Raw genomic sequence first — 11,901 nt, 5'->3', positions numbered from 1 at the left:
TGTGGCTCAGTGGTAGAGAATTCACCTTGGGTTTGATGCTCAGCACGACATAAAAGTAAATAAGTGAAATAAAGGTATTGTGTCCAACTAAAACTAAAAAAATATTTAAAAATTTTTAAAAAGAACGACATTCTATCATTTACAGAAAATGTGTGGAATTGAAGGATATTATATTCAGAGAATTAAGTCAAATTCTTCATGTTCTTATATGTATGTCTTTTTAAAAGTCAATCTTAATGTATAGCAGTGATTACTAGAGGCTGGGAAGTGTTGAGGGGGTGGGTAATGGGAGGTTAGATAATGTGTACTAATACTGAGTTATAAGTAATAAGTTCTGGTACTCTACAAAAGAGTCAGGGGACAATTCTCTGCAATAACTTATTTTGTTTTATGTCTAACCAGAGAAGAGCTCAAAGGCCCCAATTATGAGGAATGAGAGGAACATAAATACTAATTGTCCTGAATTGATCAGTACACAATGCACACATGTATTGAAATATTACACTGTAGCACATAAGTGTGTAAGATTATTGTGTTAATTTAAAGTTTGAAATGTTTGAGGTGAAAATGTTAACTACCCTGGTTTGAACATTATTATATTATATATATAAGCATCAGATTATCACCCAGTAGTACCCATAAATTTGTAAAATTAAAATAATACTGTTTTTAAATGATGATGCTGGAAATTATCAAGAATACAAGCAACAATAAATGTTGGCAAGGATGCAGGGAAAAATGGTACACTCATACATTCCTGGTGGGGCTGCAAATTGGTGCAACCACTATAAAAAGCAGTATGGATATTCCTCAGAAAACTTGGAATAGAACCACCTTTTGACCCAGCTATCACAATTCTCAGTTTATACCCAAAAGACTTAAAATCATAATACTACTGTGATGCAGCCACATCAATGTATATAATAGCACAATTTCTAATAATCTATGGAACCCAACTAGGTGCCCTTAAATGGATTAATGGATAAAGAAAATGTGGTACAGAGACATAGTGGAATACTACTCGATTAATGAAGAAGGAAATTATGGTATTTCTTGGTAAATGGATGGAACTAGGGAATATCATGCTAAGCAAAATAAGCCAATCACAAAGAAAAAAAAAAAAACAAGGGTTGAATGTTTTCTCTGATATGTGGATGCTAATTCAAAATAAGGGGCTAGGGAAGAAAAGAAGTACTTTGGATTAGGCAGGGGGAGAAAAAAAGGGGATCCGGTGTAAGGGCAATAAGGAGAGTAGAATGAATCAGACTTTATAACCCTATGTGCATATATGATTCCATGACTAGTATAACCCTATATCAGGTACAACCAGAAGAATGAAAAGTTAAAAACCATGTGTTCTACTGTCATGTATAATTAATTAGAACAAATTAATTTTTTTAAAAGTTGATAGTGTATACTGGTAGCTAATGTGTCTCTCAGCCCCATAATCCCAGTTTGAGCTGAAGAGGGCATCTCTTTTGACTCTTCAAATTTGAAGGGGAAAAATACTTTTCCAGCTTCTTTACTTTTTTAAAAGGGAGAAATGAATAGCCAAAAAAATCAGCAGTTTGGGGGGACATGTTTGAGTGAGTTAAATCTGTATTATTTTATCCAGTATTGTAAAGGGAACAATCAGAATACAATTTCCATTTAGAGCAGAAAAAAATGGAATGGAGGATCATGCTCTTATTTTTAAATCCTATGATGCTGATACAAAGTTTAGCCTGGCTGCCATCCATTTAGATCCTTAGGAATGGTAACAGAAGTCCCATTGCAGAGCAAACCCTCTTCCCATGAGAGCACTGTTCTGGGGCAAGTTGAAGTTCAATAAGAACCTTTCTTCTGGAGCAAGAAAAAGAATGTAATCTGTCCATGCCACGCAGACCAACTCCAGAGAATGGGGTTCCCTGCCAATCAGAAGGCTGCAGTGCACACACTAGAAAGTTCCATTCTGCCCTCACCTTTTCCCTGGTGCAGGTATTTGTCACCTATTGCTGGGACTTTCCCAACCCTACCTACTAGAGTGCAGACCTCAACTCTCCTACATTTATGGAAAATTCTGGTTCTTCTTTGTCAATGGCTTTCCACCCACAACTAATTCCACTTTAGATCACTCTGAACCATATCCCACTGCCAGGAACACTTCATCTTTGGAAACCATGAGTTTTTTTTTTTTTTTTTTTGTCTTTCAAATTGAAAAAATAACACAGTGACTCTTCATCTTTTCAGAGCACATGTAGACTTAACCCTGCTGTGTATTTCAGGAATTTATCTATAATTACATGGAAAAATAATTAATTCATTCATTAACTAAAAGTGTAACAGAGTGAATGACCTTAGCAATTCTGTATGTTATTATCATATATCTCTCATAAAATATAAGTATCCTTTATATATGTATGTTCTCCATCCTTGTGTAACTCAAAAAACAGCTCAAATAAGGCTTATCATATTGAGTGCTAACATCTGAGTAGGTGGTAACATACAGGGGCCATATCAGATATACAAAAAATAGAGTTCCCCACTCCATCTATTCACCAAGTTACAGCAGGCACTATTACTCATGGATTCTGTATCTGTAAATTATTTGTAACCCGAAAAGCAACAACCTGAGATATTTTTTGGTCATTGGTGGGGATGTACACTGCAGTGAAAACTTTGAGTCACTTGTCCCACACATACATCCCCAGCTGAGGTGGTCCATGGGGATGGACACTCTGCCTTCTTCTTTCAGCTCTTGCAGAGAAGACCAGAGCAGGGAAAGGCAGTGCAGCACGGATCAGGAGGCTCATTCCATTAGGACAGGGTTTTTGAATCCTGACTCTGGCACATGGTAGTAGGCAGCATCAAACAATTCACTTAATACTTCTGAATTGTCTCCTGGGTAAAGAAAACAGATTGTAACAGAATAAGCTGTTTCTAGGATTGAGATTAAAGCCTATGAGATGGGTGTGTGTACTCTCTACACAATGGTTCAGAGAACAAATAATTATCTTCATTTTCTATTTGGGAGAGCAGCAAGAATTTCATCTGTATTTCCCAAGCTCTGTGTTTGCCAAACGATTGACCCATCGGTTTGAAATGGGAGATTGTGCATTAAACTTCTTCCTTATGACACTTTCTACAACTTTAGTAGTGTGCCACTAGGATAGAGGGAGAGAACACTACAGAATCAGGTAGTATGTTTCTCACAAAATTTACAGAATATATTGAATTTTCATATCAAGACAGCCAAAGGAAAAAAAAACTTACTCAATTGATATCTGAACACATTTTCTGTATTACTGTTTAGCAAAGTTTAATCTAAGGTACAATAGATCCCAAACTATTTATTTTACCTTGAATTTTTGCCAAATAATAAAAAAAAAACAAATAATAATGGCTATCATGTATTTTTATTACATAACGATTTTTTTCAAAGGTTTACTTAGAATCATAAAAATTACACTCTCCAAATATTCTGTATATTAGGTGTTGTGTCCTGATGTTATGGATGGGAAAACTGAGGCTCAGGTTAGGCTGCTTCTCCAGTGATCACAGCTGGGAGACGCAGACTGTGTGTTCACACTGGGGCTCTGTGTCAGAGGCCTCCTTGGTGCAATGCTTTGTCACCTTGGTGCAGCCCACACAAGGTAGACATGGCCTTGGCTTTAGAGGACCATAGGCTGATGTGGAAAGGTGAATGCACACATGGGGACCTTTGAACAACTTTGCTGAGATATAATTTATAAATAATGTATAATTAATATGATGCATATATTTAAAGGGTACAGGTCTTTGAATTTGACACTGTGTATATCTATGAAACCACCCTATACTGAGAACATTTCTGTCACCCTGAATGGTTCTTTTCCATCCATCACTCCCTGAGTTCCTGGCTCCAAGTAACTGTTGATGAGATTTTTTTACTGTAGAGTGCTTTGCATTCTGTAGAATTTTATCTAGATGACCAGTAATGGCTCAGTTCTTCCCATGCAGCTCAGCCCCTAGTAAAATGCATTCATGAGGAATGGGCTCCTTGCACTAAATACATAATTTCTTGAGGTACATTACAAACATTCTGATAGCTATTTAAGTCCCACCAAGTCTCATGTTATGTACCAGAAGGGCACACATGCCATGCTTGAAGAAACTCTGAAGCAATATCTATTGATTGATTTGCAAGGCCAGAATTTGAATTTTGGACTGCTTAGCAGAGACTTCAAGTACTAGGTGGTGGAAGAGCACTGCTTAACCAATTGTCGTACCAGAAGGCAATGAGAATGACCAAGGCTGTGCCCTCTGAGGAGTAGCTAGAACCCCACACAGGACGGGAGAGAGGCCCTAATTACAGAACCTAAATAAACAAACAAGCCAACAACAACAAAAGCATGGAGTATGGCTCAGTGAAGCGTATCACCCCAAATAGCAAGTTACAGAAAAAAAGGGTGAAAAATAATTATCAACCTGGGAAGACTCACACAGGTGTCTCCTATGTTGGTCTAAATAAGTGAGCGAGGTCTGCACACAGGCTGCTTCCTCATTACAGATGATTGACACCAAAATCACGGTAGCCAAGAACCACCCAAGCAGCATTTTCCCCACTGTGTTGTCTGTAGGCCAAGCTTTGCTCTCCCTTGCATTGCCAAACACTACTCCCCTCCCCTCAAACAGCTCTGAACACATCCTTTTTCCATATGGTCCAAAGGGGGTGAGAAGGCATGAGAGTCTCAGGAACATCTGTCACAGAGCCTCACTCATGTGACCTGGTTATAAGCTCATGAGACCAAAGTTATAATTTTGGGGGGGCAAAAGTTGCCCCCAAAGCCAGGCATGACATTCCATAGTGCTCTTCCCTGTTTATGGCACACACTTCAGGGAGGAAAACTTTCCTTCACCTGGGGAGGGTTCTCCTGGGAGATGTCCTGTCACAACATGGGTTCCTGTCAAGATGAAAACCATGCTTCATGATCACTTGACCGGACATTTGCTTAGTAATTTAGACACACTGTCATTTCACAGAATGATGTGGGACACGGGGCTGCAAATTTTCAAATGCCAATAATAAATACAGCAAATAAATATCATAATGTCAACCAGAGCTAAATGGTATGAAAGACAATAAGGAGATGGCATAGAGAGAGACTGGGTGGGACTAGGCAGAGATTTAGGAAAGTATGGACCATGAGGATGGCAAGGTCCTCTTCATAATGAATCCACTCAGCTTCATTGCCCTGTTTCTTGCTGGTCTGAACCATTTCTGGTTTCTTAATGGAGAAATAGAAGGGTATTCTTCAAGGGCCTTTTCCTACCTCTCACCCATCCCTCACCCTATTGCCAAAATCACCTTTATTTTCAGTTTACTTTCTAAAATTCTCACTTAATAAAATAACATCCTCTAGTGATGTCAGGATAGAAGCTGGAATGTCCTTCACAACCAAGCTGCTGCCTGCCTCCCAGGCTGTCTGTGATCTTATGCCCTACTGTTCTGCATATCTGCCTTTGCCAGCTTCTCCTGCCAGGAGGACCTGGGTGTTCTTGGACTACCTGGCGAACTGTTCAGTCACCAACAAGAACAAAGCTCCCAACAGAGGGCTCACAGCTCCTTGCTAAGCTTGCTTTTCTTCCACACATGAATTCTGAGGGAAGCCACTGGTAACTTAGAATATCTCCTGCATTTCCTGATATCCCAGACCCAAGAGTTAGGTCTGGAAACACACTTGAATTTTTAACTTCTAAAGTAGAAATCTTTTCAGAGGGAATCTTGTCTTATTCATCTACCTAGCAACTCTATCCCCTTTCTATGTCCTAAGATTCTGCTTGCCAGATAAACATGTAACCCAGGCATGCCCAATCAGCTCCCTGAGCATGCCCACACTACTTTCCCCCAACCCCCACCCCAGCCAAGTTCCCACCACCAGCCCCAGCACAAAGTTGAGGAGTTGGAGTATTCTCAACTGTCCAGGAGACTTCCTCAAAAGTTTTTGAACAGGAGGGTAAAAGATTCTTCTCTTCTCTTTTTACCATGATACATAGATATGACATGAGACTAAAACAGCTGTGATCTTGAAAGTTGGTGAAAGTTGAAGAAAGTTGGTGCATGGTTACAAGAACAGAAAGTATATGAACAGATCCATTCTCTGGCTGCTGCCATCACCAAGACCCCATGCCTCCCACTATCTGCTATGTCACCATCACACCCCTCTACTGGGGGAACTCAGTAGTTGGACCTTGCCACTCAGAGCCACAGTCCTGATTAACACATCTTTGCCTCAGCCTCCAGAGATACAGAGCTCAGCCCCTTCACTGGGGACAGTGTCCAGGCCAACCCCACCACACACCCAACCCCACCCCACAACACACCCAGCTTACCAAGGCAAAGTGCACATCTCAAAAGAAGCATTTTTACCAACAATAAAAAATTTAAAAAAAGAAGCATTTTTTGTGGGATTCTCCTATATTGTTTTGTTTCTATTCTTATAGATGTGCCAGTTCCATCTGTGAGGACTCTTCTCAAGCTCCATACCCATCTGCCCTGACTCAAATAAGACTCCATAAAGAATCCATTCTTAGGCAGGCTGCAGGTGTGCACCTGTTGGTTTGCCCTAGAAGGGCTTCCTTCGGCCAGGACACCAGGGCTGTGCTGTGCTGTGCCATTAGACACCTCTGCTGTTTGATGGGCCTGGGCCAGGAACTCTTGTGGATTGGGGATGGTCATCAATTTCTTAATGATCCTCATTTTGAATTTCAGGGATCAGGTGTCACCTCCAATTTCATCCTCATGGTCTCCTCAAAATCAGTGGCTTTCTGGATGCCACACAGCTGTGCAGCCTGCACACTCTCCCCACCTTCAACAGACCAGTGGCCTGGGCTTCACACAGGACTGCAGTCTGTTTACTCAGTGCTGCTGACATCTCTCCAGACTGAAGTTTCCTTTTAGGGCTCTGATTCATCATAACACCCTTCATCAAAATGTCCTCCAGCCTCACTGTGCCCTCCCACACCCTGCACCCCAGACATCCCACCCCCAAATCAGAATCCTCCAGATTCACTAAATCTTCCTCAAATTCTGCAGATCACATCTATGTTGGAAGCACATCATCAGTGAAGTGCAGATTCTGGAGTAACATAACCTGGTCTCCAGCTTCCTGGGCCTTCCTTCACACATGTGTGGGCCTGGGCAGTTTACCTCTAGGAACATTAGTCTCTTCATCTCTGCAGTTTAGGTGAGAAATAGAAAGTCCAGCATTATAAAAATGCAACCTTTAGTCTTAAATGCAAAATTACTGTAAATCAGCCAAAAAGAAAACCAAACAATTGGTTACCAGCAGTTAACACCTGAGTGAGGAAAAAAGACAAACTTGACACACAGGAGGTGAGGGAAAAGGGCCCACCCTGACCAACAGAGAAAAACTCTTACAGGACAGACCAATCCCAGAAAGGCCCTCCTGCCCAGGAAAACAAAGGGAGATGGAGAAACTCCAGGTATATCCCTTTAAATAACCAATAGGGGAGAGTAAAACCTGGGTGACATTCAGGAAGACTGTGCACCCCATAGTTCTCAGGCACTGAGGAGCTGGGGAGAGACCTTGCACCTCTAGAGGATAAAATGCTGATTTTAATAGTACGGGGTGTGCCTGTGTCCTCAGAAACCCAGGCTTGCAGGGTTGTCAGTAAAGCCTGGCTTTTTGTGATTCTTTGCAACTCTTAGTCCATTCTTTGGGTTAGGACAGGAGAACACATTTCTCACAGAGGTAAGATTCCTGTTATCCAAAGGGGTTACTGTGACCTCTACTTGAAATAGCAAGTTTTCAGTGTGTGCTTTTTGTCTCTGGCTACATGAACTCAGAACTCTGCTGGCAAGAAGGTCATTATCAGATGGAGTCCTTTGACCTTGGACCTCCAGAACCATGAGGCAAAATTAAGAGTAGGGAGAGAACAGCCCACCCAAAAGATCAGCAGCTAGACCAGGCCCAGGGCACATTCAGTGTAAAGTCAAGGAGCACCAAAGAAAGCAGCCTGAGAGCCTTGCTCAGAGGCAAGACCCTGCAGTGTGCTTGCTTCATTTCTGGATAACTGACTACCCCATGTGGTGACATCCCTGTAAGATGTGGATTCTACAGCCAGGCTACGTGAGGTTCAGGCACAGTGAGCACATGTAAAATGCATGGGTGCCCAGTAGCTCCAAGGCTTTACAGAGTCCAACTCTGAGGCTCAATTAAAATGATCAACATCTGTAGCAAGTAGAGAGGTGAAAATTAAAATCACACTGAGATTCATCTCACTCCAGTCAAAATGGCAATTATCAAAAACAGAAGTAATTAATGTTGGCAAGGATGTGGGAAAATGTTACATTCATACACTGCTGGTGGAACTGCAAACTGGTGCAACCACTCTGGAAAGCAGTATGTAGATTCCTTGCAAAATTTCGAATGGAACCCTCATTTGACCTAGCTATTCCACTCCTTGATCTATATCTAAAGGGCTTAAAATCAGCATATTACAGTGATGCAACCATATCAATTTTTACAGCAGCTCAATTCACAATAGCTAAGCTATGGAACCAACCTTGGTGTTCATCAATGGATAAATGGATAAAGAAAATGTGGTACATATACATCATGTACTATTACTTAGCCATAAAAAAGAATGAAATTATGGCATATGCCAATAAATGGATAGAAGTGGAGACTACCATGCTAAGTGAAATAAACCAATCTTAAAAAACTAAAGGTTTAAAAGTTTTCTCTGATATGTAGAAGGTAAACCACTTTAAAGGGCAAAGAGGGTAAAAGTCAGTGGATTAGAAAGAGGAGAATGGAGGTAAGGGAGGGGGCACAGGAAAAGGAAAGACAGTGGAATGGATATAACATAATTTTTCTGTATTCATATATGAACATAACACAGTGAACCCCACCACCATGCACAAGAATGGGGTCCAAACTAGAATAAGATACACTCCATGCTTGTATAATTATGCAAAATGGATTCTGTTATGTTTAATTTAAGAGAATTCTTTTAAAAGAGCAGCCTTACTAGGATCCCTCTAAAGCAAAGGCTGTGCAGATTTAGACCAGCGTCCCCTGACTACACAGCCTCACCTCTTCCTCAGCAGTGCTGTCCTCTTGTGGCCCCAGTGATCATCCAGAGGCTGCACTTGGCATCTATTCATAGAGCACATGCTTGGTGCCAGGCTCAGTGACCAGGTGCACTGAGCAGACAGATGAACCAATCCCCGCCCAGTTGGAGGGCTTAGGGGTGGAGCTGCACAGCCTGTCCACCATGCCCTGTAAGAATGGGGCCTCACAGCAGCACTGTACATGAGAGAGAGCTGAGCAGGGAGCACTGTGTCTCAGGAGAGGGCCACACCAAACTCCTGCTGCATGTTCCCTTTGGCACATCCACAGTGCCATTCACACAGTGCTTGCTCCCCAGGTGACAGGGGAGGAGCTGGAACAGGGTGTGACAGCTGGACATGTCTGTTGCCTTCAGGAGCTCAGGAGCTCATCAGTTCACCAAAGAACCTGCTCACAGAGCGTTTCCTTCTCAGTGTTGTTAAATAACCAAAGACAGTTCTGGTGCAGCTTCTCCACCATTCTATGGAATTAGGGGACAAACAAGCAAAAATTTAACTTAAATTTAAAAATTAAAACATAATCCCAAAAGAGGTGGTCCACAGTGCTGTCGTCTCCCATTTTGTGAACAAAAACAATTTCAAAACACTTCAAAACTCTTTTTCTCTATAACCCCACATAGAATAAAGGACAAAAACCATGCAGTCATCTCAACAGACACACAAACAAACAGACAAGCAGGAATGGAAGGGAAATTTCTCAAACTCAATGAAAGTCACTTGAAGAGCAACAGAAACAGCTAGAGTTAAACATACTAGAGCAAGGTAAATGTCCTCTCCCCAGGGCCAAGCATAGGGAGGACACTCATGACACTTGGTCAAGGCTTTGTTAGCAATTCTTTACTGGCAAACCTAGAAGGGTGATTATGCAAGACAATGAAAGCCATCCAGACAAGAAAGGGAAAAATAAAACTCTGTTTTTACAGAGAGCAAGAATGCCAGGATATTCACAATGGAAAGAATCATCTTCAGTAATGTTGCTGAGACACCTAGAAAATCCATGCTAAACAATGACTATAAACCCTTACTTCTCATATAGGAACAGTTACTCAATAAATGAATCACAGACCTAAATATACCAGCTGAACTAAAAAATAAAATAAAATAAAAAGTATATGAGAAAAATCTTGTGAATGTGGACTAGGCAATTATTTCTTAGGTTCTACAGAAGAAGCTTAATCCATAAAAGAAAAAAAAAACATTTTATCTCATCAAGTGAAAATTTTATTCTCTTCAAAAGATGAAAGTGCATGAAAGGTCAAAATCTGGGATAAAGTCTCTCAAATCACACCAGATAGCTCAATCACAACTATTTTAAAAATTTAGAGGCAAAAAGTTTGAGGATCACTTTACCAAATACCTCTGGGTGTCAAATAGCACATGGGAGGAAGCTTGATCACATTAATCATTTCAGAAATGCAAAATAAAACCAATGTGGCACACTCTCTGAACCCATCAGAATAGCTACAATCAATAGAACGATGAAACCAAGAACTGACACAACTGTGAAGGCAATGGGACTCTCAGACACCAAAGACAGGGATATAAATGTCACACCCACTTCATGAAACAATTTAACAGTTTCCTAAGGAGATCAACATGAGTTTAAGTGTATTCCTAGAGAAATTACAGCTTGAAATTTCAGAGAAAAGCTTGCATGAATGCTCCCCATAGCATTAGCCCAATCAGGAACAACCCGAATGTCCAGCCACAGGGGGACAAACTAATATATTCACAAGGTGGAACACAACTTAGAAGTAAAAAAAGAATCATTGAGACACATACCAGCAAGGATAAATTTCAATTTAATCATAATGAGGGGAAAAAGAGAGAGAGAGAGATAAGAGGGGGGAATGAAGATAGAGATAGCAAGCATACTTTATTTTTTCATTTATATGAATCTCCAGAAAAGAAAAATTAAACTTAAAAGAAAAATTAAACTTCAGGCACAAAGAGCATATAAGTGGTTGCCAGGGACAAATGGAGAGGGGCAAAAGAGAATGGATCATAAAGAAGCATGAAGAGAAAGGGAATGAAATGCTGCCATTCGCATGGGATACCAACATGGCAGAGATCTGATGTCATCAGAAGGCGACGGAGGAGATAATTTCATCGATAACAGTGGCGACAGAAACAGTTGGTCTCCTGGTAAAGAAAGTGAGTCACAAACACCCGAGTCTCTCTCACTTTGTCATCAAGCCATAGGGGCAGAGCAGAGCCACCACCTGCACCCGGAACAGGCCCAGTGACCCGCTGGCGTGGTAGTCACATCACCCCAATTGGAGTAGGGGCCGAGCACAGCCACCACCCGCATCCAGAATAGGCCTAGCGGCCCACTGGCGTGGTAGTCACGTCACCCCAATTGGAGTAGGGGCAGAGCAGAGCTGTCACCCGTGCCTGCAAGGTAGGCAGACCTGCGACCAACCGGCAGAGCAGGCCCAGTGGTCTGCGGGCGTGGCAGACACATCACACCAATTGGACGAGGGGCAGAGCAGAGCCGCCGCCCATGCCCCAAACAGGCCCAGCGACACGCTGGCGTGGTAGTCACATCACCCCAATTGGAGTAGGGGCAGAGCAGAGCTGCCACCCATGCCCGCAAGGTAGGCAGACCTGCGACCAACCGGCAGAACAGGCACAGCGGCCTGCCAGCATGGTAGTCATGTCACCCCAATTGGAGAAGGGGCAGAGCAGAGCCTCCGCCCATGCCTGCAAGGTAGGCAGTCCTGCAACCGGCCGGCAGAACAGGTTCAGCAGCCCATCAGTGTGGTAGACAGATCACCCCAATTGGA

The sequence above is a fragment of the Marmota monax genome, unplaced genomic scaffold (genome assembly GCF_021218885.2).
Source record: "Marmota monax isolate L192 unplaced genomic scaffold, Marmota_monax_Labrador192_F-V1.1 WCK01_AAM20220418_F8-fsc00558, whole genome shotgun sequence".
NCBI classification, from domain to species: Eukaryota; Metazoa; Chordata; class Mammalia; order Rodentia; family Sciuridae; genus Marmota; species Marmota monax.
Note: the sequence above shows the minus strand (reverse complement) of the source record.